The sequence below is a fragment of the Lathamus discolor genome, chromosome 1 (genome assembly GCF_037157495.1).
Source record: "Lathamus discolor isolate bLatDis1 chromosome 1, bLatDis1.hap1, whole genome shotgun sequence".
NCBI lineage: Eukaryota > Metazoa > Chordata > Aves > Psittaciformes > Psittacidae > Lathamus > Lathamus discolor.
The window spans coordinates 99,973,160-99,992,761 of record NC_088884.1 but is presented as its reverse complement, the minus strand read 5'-3'; the positions used below and the strand labels follow the sequence as shown (position 1 = coordinate 99,992,761).

Below are 19,602 nucleotides of genomic sequence, written 5' to 3'. Positions count from 1 at the left end.
TTTTGTCGTTAAAGATCCTGCATCAGAGATGACAGTAGGACAGTTCAAGTAAGCTTTATCTGTCTGAGTTACTTTGGATGCTGTAACTGTTTTGCAGTCACAGTCTTCTATGTGATAAGTTTTATATTGCTAAAATTTAAAATATGAGGGAAGTTATCTAATAGTAAGGATAAATGCAGTAAGACTTGCTATAGATTCAGGTATGCAAAACCAGTTACTGTATTAACGAAACCATACAAGGAAAAATAGCATCAGAGCTAGTACTAATAGTGACATTATAGGTTTTGTATTTATGTAGTTCAGATACATACTGCAGTGGTAAGAACATTTGTATTTCTTGCACAGGAAAGTTCAGCCGGAATTAATTGTGTCGCCTGTAGTGAACCTGGAGTGCTCTTGAAAAGAATTTCAATGCATGAGGACCAATGCGAGTGGCCTTTCGAAGGAGCATTACAATGACAGCGGGAGAGCTGTTGCATGACCCTTTGGTCTGTGCACCTGTGCGGCAGCGCTGTGCATACCGTGGGACTTGGAGTCAGTAATTCTTCCTTTTTCAGTGGGCACTTCAAATCACTCCAAAATAATTTGGAATGTCAGTTAACAAGAAAATCCTGTTACCAAAAGAATCCCAGTCAATGCTATTAAGTAAAGCGTTAAACCCAGGAGAAACATTAAAACGAGGGAGGTTCTTAAATGCCACCTGGTGTGGCATGCGTTGCCTGTAGCATAACAAGAGAAAGGTCAAACTGTTGCAGAACCTCAAGCCTTATAATCTCTTTCCTCATCAGTACCGTAACTAAATTGAGCGTGATACTAGGGACTCTGGGCAACTTAGTCATTTGTATGCGTGGCCTTTGCTGTGTATTTAATCTGTTAGATGTTGCAATGAGGTACGTTTCCATCCTACTCTGATTTCAGTGGTATTTTTCATGTTTTTCTTTTCTTTCATCCTTTTCAGGAGGAAAGAAGGAAAGTCCTCTCAAAAGAGCTGTAATCTTCAAAAAAGTTAAATTCCTGAAATCATCGAGAACCTAGTTGCAGCAAACAGCACGCTAGGGCTATGTCTGTTCTAATAAACTAACCCTGCACAGGAACATTGCTACTGGTGAGACTAGCTGGAATAGCCCTCGTTTATGTTTGTATGTGTGTGAGCTACCTATTGGAAACGGCTCCTAGAAGGCTCTACCTTCCAAAACTTGGCTTGGGCCAAAACCAGCTTAACAGCTTAAGCAGTACTATTCCAGTGTCTGGGAGCTTCCTATGCATTGTTCAGTTTACTAGCCCAGACCTATAGTGTTACTATTTAACGTTATCTTTAAATGACATATTTGATGTACCTACTTGCTCATTAGCAGTGATAAATTGCTGGCCACTGCAAACTTTCATTTACCCACTGTGCTGTTTTTCTGCTGCATTGTATCTCTCTTAAAAGGCAGTTGCTTGTTGCTAAAGGCTTGTTGCTAAAAGCTTATTATGGTTCCTTAGACTGGAATATGAATTTATGGAGTTGAACTGTGTTGTACTCTCTCACTGGCTGGACACTGGCATAGAACAGAATAGCAGAATAGTCTCCCACCCTGGCATTAGGCCAGAGCTTTGGCATCCTCAGTGAGGGAATGCAGAACTCACTAGTGCAGTGTAAAGTCACATCCTGGTCTATGGCTCTGCAAGGCTGTGTAAATTAATCTCTGAAACCCCATGTTGTGACAAGGCTGCCACTAGTACCCACAGAAATACCATAGCCTGAGCAAGGCATGCAGTTCAATTTTCAGCATATGATCCCATTTCATAAGAGAGGAAATAAGGGAGTTTGAGGAAAAACTGATTTATAGAATGTAAAAAATAAGATAATGCATTGATAAATTTACATTCATTAAAATCAGCAGCTGTGTGGCTAAAAGGTTAACTCCTCTGTTGGTGTGAGCTGGCAGACCCTCTTTCCTCTAGTTCTAACCCTTGATGATGATGGTAATAATAATCAGGATTCAGTTATGGCTGCAAACCTGGATTTTATTGGATGATACTGTCATTATTCCACTACTTCTTCCCCTGATTGAACAGCACTTACTAACTGGTGTCAGGTTCTCTCAGCATCAAGAGACTGCTGTGGAGCTGGGGAGAAGGAGGCAGAAGACTCACCTGAAGGGCTGCCCTCTGGTAACATGGTAGGGGAAGGAACACCACAGGGGTGAGGGGATCCTCTGATTTGGCTGTACCAAAGTATTCCTGCATAAGGAAATGACCTTTATTTCTGAGACTGAGATCCTGGTCTATAGGCCAAATCTAGTAATAGGTCCCTACCTCGTATTTGTCTGTGAAGATAAATACATATAAGAATGTGGAGTAAGTCCCACAGTAATGAAGCTATCCCATAGGCTGTAAATTTGCAGGAAATCATGGATTCTGTTTGTCTGTAAAACTTCTCAAGCCAGTATTATTTTTTGCAGTAACAGTAGAGAAGAATATTATGTCAGCTTTCAATTTCAGATACCGAATGCCATTCTCTCCAAATAAAAGCAGTTTCTTGCCAGCGTCTGCACTTCATGAAAGCCAAAGAGAGATTTTCTGTTGACTTGAGTGAAAATGCAAAGGAATATTTGAAAGTTCACTTTCCGTCTGCTTGGTAGATGTAGATCTCTCATTTCCGTGTGCTTATTCTGAGTTTAAGAATGAGGCTGGTTGTAAGGATTATATCTGCAGCAGTGTTACTTGGGGTGGCAGAGTTGTCCTATACCTGCTTCCTATGCTCTTTTTTTTTTTAATGTGCGTCTTCAGTTTTCCTTCATTTAAGGAGAAGTTCGTTAAATGCTTTTCTAAATTCTAGCTCAAAACTACACTGGGCAACACAACTGTGTTGGTTGAATGCAGAGGAAGTAAAAATGACAAACATATTCTGCCAGGAATAATTCGTATAAACCATATGTGTACAGTAATTTTTTAACCGATGTTTGCAAGCTTCTGTGTGAATGATTCTGCCTTTGGAAATGTTTTCAGAGTGGTCGTATTTTACCTGAACATTTACAGAATTTGTGTACTAGAAATAATATTTACAATTTGTTATTTGGTGTTCATATGTTGTTATTGCACTGTTTAAAATGTTTGTGATTGCTGACGTAATCGAAAGAATTTCCTCTAGCATGGGTGACCAGGCCCACAAGAGTGGATACTGACTACTCTGGCATTTAAACTACCTGTGAACTTGGGATTATTTGTGTAAATGAAGTCTGTGCAACATACGGTCTGACACATGCACTCACAAAGGGGTTGGTTTGGCTCCCTGCTCGGCGGTTTCACTGCAGGCTGATCGGCAGAGGGGGCTGATAGGCTCTACATACTGATGGGGTAGATGGCAGTAGCAGTTTGCTGGGAGGCAGTCGGGAAAAGCAGGCTTAGACAGGAAGGCAACAGAAAACTGAAAAGAACTATGCTCTTTGGCTCTGATTTGTAAAGGGGATGTGTGTTACAGAAGATTGAGGGGGTTGGCACGAGACAGGAGAGTGAAGTGTTTATTGAAATGGAAAGAGAAAAGTGCATGGAACTAAGGAAAGGCCTGATCTACAGAAGCTGGTGGCATAGAAGTCAGACCAGGAGTACATGCTATGGTACGGTTCGATGGCCCCATTTGAATGGTAAGCCCATTTTTTAACTTAGTCTATTCAGACTTTTTTCCAGTGTAGGAAGGATGAGAAAGGATTGCCTTAATTTACAGGAAGTTTTAGATGTGACAGCGAAAAATCTTTTTGAGTATGAGAAAGGCAAACTACACAGCTGGTGTTGGGATATTGCTCGGTGGAGACTACTTTTGAAAAACGATTACGCAAAATACCCCTATTCCTGGCACGGTGCAGGGAAGGTTGTATTAAATAGTCTCTGCAGGTCCCTTCAAGTTCTGAATTTCCAATTTCTAGCAAATACCCTGGCTAGCTACTTGTGTTTGTGCAATAGCCAATTCCATCTGTGAATAACTTGCAAAAAGTGAAAATGCTGAGAGCCCACTGAGCCAGGAGCACTAATAACAGGTGCCTCAGGAAAAAGGTTTGTAGGGCAAATGTAATCTTCCTCCTGAACTCCAAAACTCTGCAGCCTTTTCAGGAGAGCAAGCTCGACCTGTACAACACACTGAAGACAGGAGTTCCATAGCTCAGGATTTCTTTTCTCTGTATTTTTCTTCTTAATTTGCTAATAAGCTTATTCATTGTATTCTTCATCTTTTTACTATGAACAAAACCAGTGGACAGTTATTCTTTCATGCCTTTCGTGGTGTTCTAGAGCTCTAGCGTAACCGCTTTGTCCCCCATACTACACTGTTTTAAAGTTTAACACCTTAAAAATGTGAAAGTACATCTGCTTTTAATAGCTAGAGGCTGCAAATTGGAAGCTTACTGTACTTTTTGGGGCGGTAATTGCAATTTTGAGTTTCTATAAAACATCATAGGGACTGTAGTGACAGGACAAGGGGTAACGGGTTAAAACTTGAACAGGAGAAATTTAGGTTAGACATAAGGAAGAAGTTCTTTATTGTGAGGGTGGTGAGGCACTGGAATGGGTTGTCCAAGGAATTTGTGACTGCTTCGTCCCTGGCGGTATTCAAGGCCAGGTTGGACAGAGCCTTGGGTGGCATGGTTTAGAGGGAGGTGTCCCTGCCCATGGCAGGGGGCTTGGAACTAGATGATCTCCAGGTCCTTTCCAACCCTAACTATTCTATGATTCTAAAATCCCATAGGCCTTACGCAGAGTAAGTGACAGGAACAGATAGTGGTGTTCAGAAAAACACAAGCTGTGAAATGGCAGGTCTAGGAAAAACTCGGAAAGGATAATGAGCAACCCACGCTCAGTGGCTCTATGAGCTCTCAGAGCAAGAGCAGGTATAGAGCCAGCTACAGCAAAGTTCAGTTCAGGCTTAGAGACCAGGAACTGTACCTCCATTGGAGCTCACGGGCCCAGGGCTAAAGTATGTGTGTGGAAGGCCCAGGTGAGGCTCTTCAGGGCAGATGGAGCTTACTGGTGCAGGGCACTTGGGTCCCAGAAAACTCCTTTTAAGACATCCCTTGACACTTGGTTTTCATTCTTTGTGTGCAAGGGCTGCAGTCTATGTTCTCGGTGTGATGAGACAGACCTTGGTGGAGCTGGGAAGTCTAAGAGTTATTTTTCACCAAGGAATAACAGAAAGCAGCTCTGTTCATGAGCTCTCTGCTGTGTAACCAGCTGCTCAGAACAGGGTAAATCTCCCAGCTGCTGAGGTGTGAACTGCATGGCTCTGAGAAACACATCTGAGAGAAGTTGCAACAATGAGACAAATAATGGTATATGTTTCAAGGATCCCAAATAAGAAGCTTATGGATGTGAACAAAGGAGTCGTCTGCCAGTACTTGACTTCTCCCATCCCAAGGAACCAGAAACACATACATACACAATAGTACATTTGAAACAGAACTTGCTTTCTGCTGCTAACAGGCGAAACATGTAAAGAACCATTCTTTGTCTCATGATGTGAGTGAAATAAGCATTTGCTGTATTTAGCACCTGCATGTCCTTGACTGATAAGTAGACAGATGTCCGCAGTCTTGCAGACCTGCCCTTAGCTAATTTACCAGAAAGTTCTGAGCACACATTGTCCAGAAAATAGGAATCTTCAAGGTATCTTAAACTGGACACCCAGAATCATCGAATAACCATAGGTTCCAGTGGGTATTTTCAACGCTGCAGAGCTGAGAATAACAATCCCCTACCGGGCTTTGATTTCTAGTTCATTATCTCATAGGTGTATTGCTTCCCATAGGAAACGTAAGCGTAAGAAGTGCGTGTACATGTCTAATCTTTCAGAGGAGAGCATCAGGTGCGGGGCAAGAGCAGACAAGCCCTTTGCAATATTTACAGAGAAGAGGCAGCCAGCAAAGTCAGCCTGATAGTTTATACCGAAGTTCAAGCTAATTCCAAGCTTGGATTTTGAATGCCCCTTAAGGAAAGTAGGAGATTTTAATAATATGCAAGTATTAATTAGAAAATCTTAACATGAACGCCAACAGTGATTGACATATGTTCCTTCGTAAGATCAGATGGCGTATTAAGATAGGTAGTTAAAACCTTTAGTTGCAAAAAGACCACAGTGAATCTCATTTTCATACAACTGGCAGTATGGTTTAGAGGATAATCTACACATTTCTTACCTTTTGCAGATGATGAGGATGACTGTCTCTAAACTTTTAATATAACAGCAACTAAAAGGTGGCATTCTTGTCCACGTGAGCTCCTTACACCTTCCCACTGCTACAAATAATTCTAAAAGGCTTTTGCAACAGGAGAGCTGACCTAAAGCTTTCAGCAGGATTAATAGATTTTGTTTAAAGTTCAGGACAAGATGAGACTGATATCATTCTGTTAAATAAGTTATAGTGATGATATTTCAATACAATCACACAATCACTTCTGCATCACAACTGTGGTGTGACAACAGGGCTACAACTTAAAGGGGAGGAGACACTTAAATCACAGTGTGAAGATGTGGGGTAAGGAAAATAATATTTTTCTGTGAAAGAGCACTAAATAGTTGGTCCGGACAAGACAAGCAGATAGGGGATCTACAATTCTGGCTACTCAGGACTGTCTCAAGGCAAGCAAGGACTTACACTTGCATGTTAAGAGATCTCACAAAGGACCCCTTGAGTTTGGCTAGAGTTAAGGTACAGTACATCAAAGCCTACTCACCTTTCTGATCTGGTCCTGGTTCCAGTCAGAATATTTTTGAATGCTTCCAGCTCTTTCAGCCCCTAATTTATTCAATTTTGGACTAATACAGAGGAGAAAACCCCCATATATCATGCTGGGAAAACAACACGGCTTGCATGTGTATTTGTATTCATTTTTCAAACTATTTGTATTTCCTTTCACCCAGTGAGGGCTTAATGGTTTCACCAAGAGAACTTGTCCCTTCACATGCAAATTCAGCATGCGGATAAAATATGACAAAATTTTCCACAAAGAAGAGATTGTACTTTATGCTGTGACATTTCTGTTCTTTTTTTCCTGGGATGCTAGACACTTTTAAAAGATAGAATAGGTAACTTTAGTATGGCAGCTTTCAGAGGGAAGTGTGCCTTTTTCAAAGTGAAAGGAAAATATTACAATAACTAAGAAAATAATTAATAATACTTAGCATTTTTAAACGCTTTCCTCCAAATGTCTCAAAAGCGTATGGCAAAGAGTAACCAACCCTGCATCTCTACCCTCCCCGCAAAAAAAAAAAAAAAGGATTTTCTGTAGCAAAGGGAAAGCTGGCGCCCGTAAGAGCGTGTATTTTGATGCGAATGTAGAGATGGAAGCACACAGAAGCACTGAAAGCACACAGAAGAACTGAAAAGGTGCCTAAGCATCTGAGAGCCTCTTGAACAAGATCTGCCTAAGCGAACATCTCCAGGGAAGGCACATTCCTCAGTGGATCAGGGGCTCACGGTAGACAGTGGCATACAGTGGAGTTTTCTCGAGCTGGGGAAACCCAGGCGAGCACCTAGACCTGCTGGGAACCAGGTGGGGCCACCCCAAGCTCCCGCAAAAGGCAGCGCTGGGAGCAGGGAGAACAGGGCGTAGAAGAGCGTGCAGGGAGGGCAGGCACCTCTTGGAAGGAGAGAGGTTCCAAGGCCGCCTACACAGCTCAGGGCACACGTGCCAGGTAACCCTCAAGGAAGAAAGGTGGGCACTTATCAGAGAGCAGACTGCAGCTCCGGCGAGGGGACCTGCACCATCTCTGTTGCTGGTGGCCAATGCCTTTGCTCAGATGGAGCGGCTGAAGGGGGTGCCTGCAGTGGAGGAGGGTGTGAGGCACTGGAACAGGATGCCCAGAGAAACTGTGGATGTGTGGCCCTGACTTTTGTTCACTTTGGCAGCCGTGCTCCCAGTGACCATGGCCGGGCCGACAAGGGTGGCTGGGGCGCAACCGCCGCCTGGTGGCTCCTGACTGGCCTTTCCGTGCTGCGTGTGAAGGACACCATGGCCTTGAAATTGTGGTTAGAACTTTAATCCGAAAGACCCGTTTTCTTAAGCAGCGCTTAACTGCTGCCTGGCTTTTCAGAGGCAGCAGCACAGCACCTCCAGGATCCATCCCCGTCTTGGCCGCAAGTGTAAACAGGTGAGGATGTGTATTGTCTGAGATGCCAGGGATAAGACCTGGGATTCCTCTTCTCTTGCCAAATGATGGAGGGCTGCAACAGAAGGAAAGAGTGCAGAGCTGAAACCCACCAATCTGCAGAGACCCGCAGGCATCCCTTCCAAACCATGCCAGCCCCAGCCATCCCTTTCCCTGGTCAGGAGGTGCAGGCTGAGCAAACGGATCACCTGGAAGCTGCTGCTCAGGAATGCAACAAATGCCCCCGGGATGTTCCCTGGAGCAGGACAGGGCATGGCAGCACGCTGCCCAGGCTCTGTCCCCTGCCCCACCAGCCCCAGCACACACAGCACTGTCCCTGCTTACCCTCGCAGACCTCCATGAGCGTGTCCGCGCTGGTGTCCTTCAGGTACCGAGTGGCCAGCCCTGTCCAGAGAGCTCCGTCAGACCTGCAGCTGCCCAGCACGCTCCCGGCAGCACGGCCCCGCCTCTGCCGGTTTGGCTGCACCCCTTCCTCCCCTCAGCAGGGTGACCCCAGGGAAGGACAGGACCCAGGGGGAGGTGCCACTGAGCCCCGGTGCGAGGGCAGGGCGGGGAGCGGGAAGCACAGAGCCCCTGGCTGCACAGGCCCTGCACGGGGCGGTCGATGCTCTGCAGCCACAGGGCTGCTCCTCGCTGCCAGAGCAGCAGATGGGACTGGGGCCAGGCTGCCAAAAGAGGGACTCCAGGGGCCGCGGCTTACCGATGAACCTCACGGCTGCTATTCGCATGCTGATCCGAGCGTGCTGCAGGTAAAGCAGGCTCTGACGCATATATTCTTCAGCTCTGCTCTGCTCCTGCTCCAGCTGGAAAGAGCACAAAGGCACAGGGCTGACACAGACCTTCCCCAGTCGCCTGGGCCGGTCCCTCCTACCAGCACCCCAGACCTCCCCTTGTTCCTCAGAGCATGTGCGTCTCCAAGCCAGGAGCCCTGTGGGGCTGAGGTTCGGAGACAGCCACAGCCAGAGCAGGGTCTGGAGCTCCTGCGAGCCCCCTGTGCCACTGCCAGGGCCCAGATGGGCCTCCTGCAACATCCTGAGGGTGGGGAGGTGAGAGGAGCACCCCGTGTCCAGCCTGGAACTTGTCCTCACCAAGCGCTCCACAGTTCTCCATCTCTCCCCTGTCTCCACGTGGTGACGGAGCCACTTCCATTTGAGCACCTTCCCAGCTGCACAGAGGGCTTCCTCAGAGGCCTGCAGAGGGGGACAAGGATGGGAGAGATTTTGGACAGGGCTTGGAAGCCAAAGAGCTGGCCCCCAGCTCTTGCAGGGACAGCTGGGAAGCCCCTGCGGACCCTGCTCTTCAGGCGTCGGTGGCCATGGACTGCTGCTGAGTCCTGCTGGACCACGTAGGCAGGTGTGGGAAATGTCCGTGTCAGCTGCTCCTGCCCTCCCTGATGCCCAGGCCACCCCTGCGGGCTCAGCACTGCTTAGGTTTGGAATCTGTACCTTGGCCACGCTCTCGATCTCGTCACTCATGTGCAACAGGAGTGGGACCAGGCTCCTCCGCACCTTCTTCTGCATCTGCCACTTGTCCTTCCAATCCGCCATCTGTATTATGTCTTTGAAGAGGCAGATGGAGAGCTCTTGCACCTGGCTGGACTCCTGGTAGAGAGGAGGACAGGAGGACTTCAGTAACAGCTGCTCCCTGAGCCAGGGCATCAGCGTGGCTGAGGGGAGAGGCCTCAGGTCTCCCAGAGCCATCAGGCTGTCAGGGAGAAGCTGGGCTGGGCTGCCGAGACCAGAAGCCATCCCCACGACAGCGCGGGGGCATGAGGAGGGGCATAGGCCTGGGCAAGCGCTGCCGCCAGGCTGTGCTGCTGGGCAGTTGTTCTTGCAAAGGGCCCATCAGTGGGACTCAGGTTTCCACAGCATCCTTACATCATCAAAGAGTTCCGGGAGCATCTCGGCCAGCTCCAGAGCAGTGGAGCTGGCCTTCTTCTTCAAATGACCCATCACGTTTCTGAATATGAGCAGGGTCCTCATCTTGTTCTCGCTGTGGGCACTCTGCAGGGTCTTCTTCAAGTCTGGCAGCATGACCCATATTTTCCTCGCCTGTAAGAAGCACAGAATTTCTTTCTTGTGAAGTGGTGAAAGACCACCCAGGCCAAACTGCTCTGGCCGTTAAGCACCAGCCTCCCATCCGGCTGCATAGACGGTGGCACAGGAATTCCTGCAGCAGCCTCCTGGCAGGCCTTGCCCGTGGGTGCACTGAGGGGATCAGGGCACGTGAGGGGACTTTGAGGGCATTGGAGCCGTCACCCCAGCTCCCGACTCCCAGCCCAGGTCAAGCCACCGCTTTCCCCATTGCCCAGCACCAGGCGGCCAGCACAGCTTCACTTGACTATGCCCTGCTCACCAAGTCAGGTGACTGTGACAGTGTGACGAGGCCTTGGAGCACCAGCGAGAACAGCCTTGGTTGCATCAGCTGCTTCTGGAACTTGTAGTCCAAAGCAAATATTTTTGGTGTCACATGGCTGGAGGCCAGCAGCTGAAACAAAGATGGCAGTGAGAGACCAGCCAAGCCTGCAGGGCTCTCCGCACAGTACAGCCCCTGGGTCCCACTGGCGGCTCAGGGCAAGGGCACCGGGGAAAGAGAGCCCACTCTGGGGGACACTCAGCACTTGCGGGACACACCACACGCTTGTCTGTGCCGGCTCCGCCTGTGCAAGCAGAGCACTACCTGGGCAGACAGGGGCTTTGTGCACCCGCACCCAGACAGCGTGGCCCTGAGTGGCTGGCGCAGGGGAACCTGGTGCTGGGCTGGCCCTAAGGGGCTGTGTGACACAGAGGAGGTGACCGTTTGGGGCAGGTGGCAGGGGAGAGGACCGTGCCTGTTTTCCTGGAGAGATAGGCATGGCCCTGAGCACAAGCAAGGACTGGGCTGGTTACTCACAGCCAAGAACTGGAGGCAGGCCTCCACTTTGTAGGAGCTGTATCTCCGTCGCACACTCAGGTAGTGGAAATCGTTGCTCAGCTCCCTCAGGATGTTCTCCAAGATGAGGCGCTGGGACAGCAGCACTTCCCACATGGCCATAGCAGCACTGCAGACGCAGAGCACTCTTGTCAGCAGGGCCACCTCAGCTACCGCGCGGTGCCTGAGCCAGTCCTGCAGCAGCCAGGCTGTCCTGCAGTCCTGGCCCTTCCCGACCCCTTGTTTGGAGTGCCCGGGTCCCAGCCTGGGCAGGCAGGAGGGGGCTGAGATAGTGTTCCCCATGGGGTAGGGAGGAACCTCGTGCAGGGACTCGGGTCTGGCTTGGCCATCTTTGGCTACTGCAGGCCTGGCTGACCCAGCAGGGCTGGAGAGAGTGGTGGGGTGCAGGGCCCTGCTCCTCAAGGGTGCCCTGTAGATTTCTGTGGGCCTCCAGGCCCCTCTCTCCACATGGAACAAACCCACAAGGGCTGTGGGGGTCAGTACCTCTCACATGGTGGAGAGAGACTCCCAAGTCTCAGGATCACATCTTCTGGCCGCAGCTCTGCCATTATTTGAAGCAGCACATTCAGGGTGTGCCGGGTTGACGCTGCGTTGATGTGTTCCAGGTTGTTGTAGATGCAGCTAACAACGACTGGCACCACGAGTGAGGGTGGTGCTGCCACCAGACTGCAGCCATTCCCTCAGCTGCCACTGACACGGCCACCCTTCCCATCCTACTCTGCTGGCATGAAATGGCTTCAAGGTGCCTGAGGCACCTGGGTGAGGGAAGGCCCGATGTAGGGAGGAACAGTGCCTGAAAGGGCTCAAGGGCAGGGCAGCCAAAGGCTGCTTACCTCCGTCAGCCAGGAGTCGGGTTCTGTCATGGCCACATCCACAATGCTGATCAGTTCCTCCTTGTCACAAACGCATGAGTCTCTCATGGCCTTGATGGCCTTGAGAATGATGACCGTCTTATCAGGGGGGTGGAGGTATTCCCCAAATGCCTGCGGGAGGAAGGAAGGCAGGGAAGACGTCTCACACCGAGTGCCCTGATAGTGCTGCTCAGCTGAGCAGTGAGAGCAGCTCTGGTGAGAGTGCCCACAGGCAAGCTGGCAGCAGGGGCTGCAGTCGTTGCGGGGTGGAGGATGAGAAGAGAGGGGCCCAGGATGATGGAGGAGGGTTGGGGCCGTGGGCACGGTGTGCTGGCCCTGCAGAGAAGCAGGGCTTCCTGGTGGCCAGGAGAGCTGGAGCTGCAGCTGGGACACCGGAGTGCAGCCCTCTGGAGTCCCCGCTCCAGACCAGCAGCAACCCTCTCACCAGGGACAGTGAGACCATGCCAAGCCCGCTGGTTCTGGACCCCTTTGCTCACACCAGTCTCTTACCTTTACAATGCTCCTGGTGCTGCACAGGGAAAGCCAGGAGGGTTTCCCAGCTTCCCTTTTGCCTCCATACTGAGGATGCTTTACATTATACTCTGGTGATGTCACGCCTAAACAAGAGGGGATCACAGAAGAGTCATTAGGACACAGCATTGATTACCATCAATGACGGCTTTGGCTAGGGGGACCGTGGAACAGCTGGGTTCTGAGGGGTCCTGAGTGGGAAGGAGAGCAGCACAGTGCTGGACTTGGGGTAAGCATTCAGCCTCTGCAGCAGAACGATAGCCGGGATGCTGTGGGAAAGCAGCCGTGAGGGGCAAAGGAGATGAGGGAAGAGGTCAGGCTTTCCTGGACAGCTTCCAGCAAGTACAAAAAGAATCCACTGCAATGCTTGGGGAAACAAGCAGGCCTATGAGGAGATGTCTGTGTGTGGAGGGATGCAGCCCGACACAGCTTCTCTTACATTTTTGCTGCTGGATGAATCTGCAGAGGTAATGAAGAGTATCCAAAGCCTGCTGCTGGATCTCCCAGATCCTGCTAGTCCAGCAAACAATGAGATGTCCCAGCAGCCGTCCCAGGAGGCGGCCATGGATAGTGTCGTTGTGGGAAGAGCTGTTGTCATCTGCAAGCAAGCTCCAGACCTGGGCAAGGGAGGCAGGACGGGTAGAAGGTCTGAGAGGCAGCAGCTGCGACCAAAGCCCTGAACCCAAGAGTCTGCCCCGGGGCAGGATCCTGGCTGGTCAGAGCTCTGCAGGGCCCTCCCAAAGCAGCGAGCTGGGCAGCAGGGCAGGGAGAGCTGCCAGGCCTGGCCTCCCGCCATGCTCCTTGGGCAGTGCTGTCCTGCACGGGACTGGGGACCGAGATGGCTCCTGGCAGAAAGGGCGCTGGGGAGGGAAGACCGTGGGAAAAAGAAGGAAGCCGAGAGCCTCGCCCAGGGCAGAGCCGTGCTGAATGCCTCAGGCATCTCGAGCTGCACGCTGCAGCCCAGGGTGGGCAGGGAATGGGAGACAGCCCGGCTGGAGGGTGCCTGCCTCCTTACCTGCACTGAGGAAGAGCTGTCCATCAAATCGGCCAGCTTCCCGATCCTCACCACGGCCCTTTCACACGCAGCTGCGTTCTTAGTGTCGGTGAAAGGCAGCAGCATCTGGAAGGAGAGAAAGTTCTGCTGTGCCCTGGGAACTGGTGCCTGTGCCAGGAGCAGCAGCAGCACTGCTCAAATCCCAACTGGACCCATGCAGTCTTCGTGGCCCTGAAAGCAGGCAGATGCCACCCCAGGGTAGCGTCTGCTTCTTTCTGTGCCCTCCCCGAAAGCACAGGCCTCTGTCCCCCCTCCATGAAGGCTGGGCTTTTGGGCAGCACCCTGCCAGGGGGCGGTGGGGCTGCACTGGGGGAATGGGCGTACGGCTCTCCGGGAAGCCAGGAGTGCAGAGCTTCAGGGCTGAGCTCCCTGTGCAGGAGAGGCAGGTTCCAGTGGGTCTCTGCCTTGGTCAGACCTGGGCGAAAAAGCAGGAGGAACTGCGAGGCAGGGGAAGAAGGACAGCACCCGCAGCCACTGCTGCTGTGCCTGAGGAGAGGAGTCATTGCTTCCCACACCTTTGGTGCAAGGAAAGCTCTGGGGATGGAGCTGGCCCAAAAGTGCCATGGGCCGTGCTTTGCCATGGCGCAGAAAGAGGCTGCAGAGGGGAAGTGACGTTGACTGTAGCCAGGGGACACGCTGCTCCTGGAAGAGTCCCCCGAGGGAACTGAGCACCCTCCCTGCGGTGTGCTGTGTGCATGGTGCTGGGGAGGACACCGTCCACTCCAGGGTGGACACTCCTGTCCCTCCAGGGTGAGGAACAGTCCCTGCGAACCCTGCTCTCTGCCAGTGTCGCACCTGCAAGATAATCCTCAGGTCTCCGCAGCCAGGGGAGCTGAGCACCAAGCTCTTCAGCAGGATGTCCATGGCATCCAGGGTCTGCAAGGAGGAGAAAGGTTGTGTCAGTCTTTCTGCAGTCCCTCTCTCCCTGGGGACGGATCTAACTCCCCACGCCACGGGAGGACACCCCTGCCACCTCTGGTTTGCCAAGGGAGGCCTTGGGGCAGACAAGCTGTGGTGGGCAGAGGAGCCAGTCCAGAGGCACTGGAGATGGCGAGGCCCAGGGGAAGGAGATAAAGGGATGAGGGCGGGAAGGCAAAGCTGACACCCTGCCGTGCCTTGCATCTCTGGCTGTGTCTCAGCACGTGGCAGCCAGGGAGCAGCTCTGAGTGCTCCTGGCAGCACAACAGCACTTACATCAAAGTAGAGGAAATTGTCTAGCCCCTGCATGTCTGTTGTAGGAGGAAGCAAGAAGACACTCCTGAAACAGGCCTCTAAAAGGCTTTTCTTATTGCCCTCCAGTGCCATCTCCACTTTGCTGAAAAGAGAGAGAGAGGGACCTGTGAGACACGGGCGCTGGGAGCGCTGCCTCCGTGCCTTGGGCAGGTGGACACAGACCTCTGGAGCAGAGGCCCCCAAGAGGGATGGAGCCCTGGTGTGCGGGCAGCATTGCCGGGAGGCACCTCCTCCCTCCTTGACATGGCCCAGGCCAAAGGACAGTCCTGGCAGGGAAAGCCTCCCGCCTCCCTCTTTCGGAAGCAGCCAAGACATGGAGGGGACCTGCAGGATCCCTCTGCTCTCCCCTCCATCTCTCCACAAGCCGCGAGCAGGGCAAAGAGCAGGCCCTCTGAGGGCACCACTGGACTCTGCCTGGATGAGAGATGCCCGTGGGCAGGCCCAGGGCCATGGACTGTGCAGAGGTGTCAGCCAAACCGGGGGCTGGGCACATACCTCATATGGGCGAGGGCGAGCATGGCTTGCTGCCGCACGCGCGTGTGCAGGTGGTCCATGGGCTCCTCTTCCACCAGCGCCTGCAGAACACAACCGGGATGGGACCTGGTGGCCGCCAGCACCCAGTGCCAGCACCAGGCGGCAGGGCTGGCGGAGACCCTCTGCCCCCAGCCCAGCACTGGCCCCCCAGCATGGCCCTGCTGCAGGGCTGCACAGCGCCGCCCGCATCCCCTCGGGCAGCTCAGTGTCTGTCCGCGCATGCTGGTCCCTGCCCTCCCCCTGCATGGGCCCTGTGTGTCCTCACAGTGTGCCGGCGCCTGGCAACTTGCCCCCTTCCCCAGAGCAGCCGGGTGTCCCCTCACCTCGATGTTCTTTGCCACCTGAAATCGGTGGTAGAACTCCGTCAGTTCCTCTGAGAAGCCCTCATCTCTGGCAGCGCTGCTCAGGGTGGAGATGGTCTGCAGGAACTGCACCTTCTGAGCCTCCTCCTGGGCAGCCGGGGAGCAGAGACAGGAACGGGCAGTGTGAGAAGGGGCCAGCAGGACTGGAGCACTGGGGCTGCAGTGCTGTGCAGGAACTCGGGGAGCAGCCTTGCCCAGTCAGCAGCCCCCAGCAGCCCTGGCAGCAGAGCCGGTGGCCCCGTCAGGAGACGTGGGCACTGCTGCCCTGGAAATGGTGCAATTACCTTCACTGAGCTCTCCAGAAAAGTCTGGATGAACTGCATGGATGCAGCGTGTCCCTCCACCATCCTCGTCAGACAAAGGTAGAGGGTGGGGAACGAAGAATATTCCAAGAAGTGTCTCGGCACCGCAGGGCTGCTGGGGCAGCGGGGAACAACGTGGGCTGTGCTCAGGGATCTGTGCCAGCCTTGCGCTCCCGCTCTGTCCCGTCACCGTCCTGCCGGACACTGGCATCAGGGGTATGACCCGTTGCCTTTTATACAGTGGCCTGGGGGGTCACCAAGGGCACGTCACACAGGGCACGTCACAAAGGGCACCGTGGTGGGTCACGAAGGGCACGTCACAAAGGTCTGGTCACAGAGGGCACCATGGTAACCCACCACTCAGACCATGAGGGACAGGGTATTCCTGTGAGGGGCACAAGGCCTGTGCTCCCCCGGTCGCTTGAGTCCCCTTGGGGTGGCCTGAGCCCCGTGCTTCGCTCATGTCGTATGGAGCCTTGTTATGGCAAGACAACCGGCATGTGTCCTGATGTTCACAGCCAGACTAGTCAAGAGGTCTCCAAAAGACCATGAGTAGAACTGCACGCGCACGATTCACTTTAACGTGTGTTAAACTGAAAGAGAAAAAATTCTAAAGCAAATTTTTTTCACTTGCTTTTTCTGTTTTTCAGTTACAAAAAAGCAATGATTAGGCTGCATTTTTAGCACGAAAATAACTACCAAAAGCTTCATCTAGATTTTGAAAATACTCTGTTTCTCTGGATGGTAACCAGCAAGTTTTCTGCAGCAACGAGCTCTGCCCTTTAGACTCCAGTTAAAATGTTGCTTGATACCAAGCTTTTCCGGACTAGCGGGTGTCAATTCAATGTGATTTTTGAAAGTATAAGGAGTCTTTTCTGAAAGGGTTTTATGAGCCTGTGCTCCCAACATGGTATTCCCTCATCGCTGGTACCCTGACAATTTTCATCAGGCGGATGTTTCTTTGGGAAAAATCCAATTTTTTTTTTTTAATAATGCTATGTTTCAGAGAGTATCTTCTGGCATCTGCTGAGCCCCGGGGAAGAACAGCTTAATACTGGTTGATTGGCGAGTTTTGATGGGATCCTGTGATTCCAGATTTCCTGAAGCAGTGACATGGAAGTGCCTCGAAAAGCGACAAGCAGGGATTCCTGCTTGTACCTATCTCTTCTGGAAAGCCCCAGTTATAATCATCGCTGCTCTGCCACAAAGCTGCTTGATCTTCGGGAAATCACTAGGCCTGTATGTGCTGCTAGGACCTGTCAGCCCATTGGAGATCATTCCTCCCTGCTTCACAGAGCTGCATATTAAAGTCTAGGAGATATGTAGACATCACAACAGTGTCCAAGGAAAACCAGTTGAATGACTGGGTCAGCTGCTGAGGTGGGGTCAGTTGCTGAGGTGAGCAGCTCGGGAGAGGACTCCTTCAGCACCTGAGAGGAGGAAGCTCAGCGTCCAGGAGCCTCAACTCAGAGCAGCCACAGCCACCGAGAGAGCCTCAAGCCCTCGACAGGAACTGCCCAGGAGCCGGCAGCTCCGCGGACGGGAGCAGGGACTCACAGGGGCGGAGGCAGGAGGAGCGGCACCAGCCCTGGCTGGGTAAAACCTGCCCCAGGGAGCGCGGCGACCAGGGCGGGTCGAGGCAGTTTGCGCGGGCAGGCGAGCGGGATGGTGAGCGCTCGCCTCATGACCAGGGCCCGCTCTGGGAGCTCTGCTCTGGCTGCCCCGGCGGTGCCAGCGTAGGCACCCAGACAGAGCCGATGAGAGGGGAGGCTGCAGCGCAGAGCTCGGGGTGTGGAGAGCGCCTGCACTGGTCTGGTGAGGGGAGGCTGCACAACGGGCAGGGCTGCACCCGCTGCTCCCTGGTGGAGGTCCTCCTGCAGCAGGGGCTGAGCTGCGGGGCACTGTCAATAGGCTGAAAGATGTCAGGGAAGCTGAGAGGAAGCAGGGCTGCTTGCTGCAGGCCCAAACCGTGCAGGGGCCTCATGGGGGAAAGAAGGAGGCCGTTAACCCAGGGAGCTGGGGGACAGCAACAAAACAAAACAAAACAAAAAAACCCAGCACAAAAAGGAGGAAGAGGACCCTTAAAAGCAAGGGGCTTCCTCCTAAATCTGTTGTCCCCACCCAGAACCGCTTTGCTGTCCTGCAGGGGGCTGATGAGCAAACACCCTAGCACCAGCAACAGCTGACTGATGCACTGGTAAAGAACACTACTGGTGCTGGCAGGAAAAGGCCGCGGGTTGTGGTAGTAGGGGATCTTACTCTGAAAGTGATACGCAGATTGACTCCACAACTCGTTAAAGTTGTAAAGTAGGTATGCTTTATTCAGCGCTGAGGTGCATGGGGATAGCTCCTCCAAAGCATGCACACCCAGGGTCATTTTTCCTTTACATTTATTCCCTTAAGGCATACATATGCATTAGATTACTGATACGCCTATACATATTTAGTATCTGTCCCCGTTTCGTATTATAATGAGCTAGAAGGTCCTTTGCGCCTGCGCAGTGCCCCCTCTGGTCATGGGCAGGGTTCTCAAGGTGAAGTAAATGAGTCTTCCTCCTGTGGGCAGGGGTCCTCAAGATGAAGTAAATGAGTCTTCCTCTTCTTAAACTTTTCACCTTTTAATCTTCACACATGGCTTTAAGGTTTAGTCGTACCTCATCCACAAATCATCAGCTTCTCCCCCTTATCAATAGACCCAGACATTCGCATTTCCTTGTCAATAGTTGCTTATCAGTAGGATCAGGCCTCTGTCTCCTCCCCTTATCAGTAGTCTGTGCCTTGTTCACTTGGTAAGCATGATAGGTGTTTACAGCAGACAATACTTTTGTTTAAGCAAGGGATTCTCCCAACTCTCTTATACAATCCCCTGTATTTTCCTTTGTACATTTCATTAACCCTGTATCAATCCCCCCTTTTCTATAAAGTAAGTAAATTCTTTTACTATATTATTTATGACAGAGCTATCCATCTTCTTTCTATCGATTTACAAAGTGATTTTGATATACATTGTACATTTCATTAACCCTGTATCAAAAGGAGCAGAGGTACCCGTCTGTCAGCCTGACCCAGTCTCAAGGGAGGTGTGTTGCCTACCAGGGGCACGGATCAGGGATGTTACAAAGAGGCTGCCTGCTCTAGTAAATCCCACTGACTATTACCCACTTCTAGTGATCCATGTGGGTTCTAGCGATATAGATAGCAGTAGCCTGAAGAACATAAGGAAGGACTACAGAGCCCTGGGAGAGGTGGCTAGGGGCTCTGGAGCTCAGATTGTCTTCTCATCAATTCTCCAGGATACAGGGGAGGACCTAAAAGAAGCCTAGGAGGATTGACCACGTTAATAAATGGTTAGAAGGGTGGTGCCATAGTCAGGGGTTTGGGTGTCTTGAACACGGGACTGAAGTTTGTAGGCCGGGTCTACTGGGGGCTGGTGGAGCTGCTCTGATGATAAAGAAGGGGAAGAGCAGTTTTGGTAGGAGGCTTGCCAGACTGGTCAAGGAGGCTTTAAACTAGATGTGTTGGGGGAGGGGGGCATCATTCCATCCCAATATACTCAGTCAGTTGCCAGCACCTATAATAAATGCTCAGAACAATGTAGATACATTCCAGCTGCTCCAGCCAACAAGCCGGCTTCATTTGGAGCTTGGCTCAGATGCAAACGCCC

At 51.7% G+C, this 19,602-nt stretch overlaps 1 long non-coding RNA gene across 1 annotated transcript; it reads left to right on the top strand.

The window, feature by feature from the left end:
• Nucleotides 1-439: 439 nt before the first annotated feature.
• LOC136007282 (uncharacterized) lies at nt 440-3,071 on the top strand. The gene is made up of 2 exons (XR_010609581.1): nt 440-534; nt 959-3,071. It is a non-coding gene; the product is annotated as an uncharacterized LOC136007282 (long non-coding RNA).
• The last annotated feature ends 16,531 nt before the right edge of the window (nt 3,072-19,602 follow it).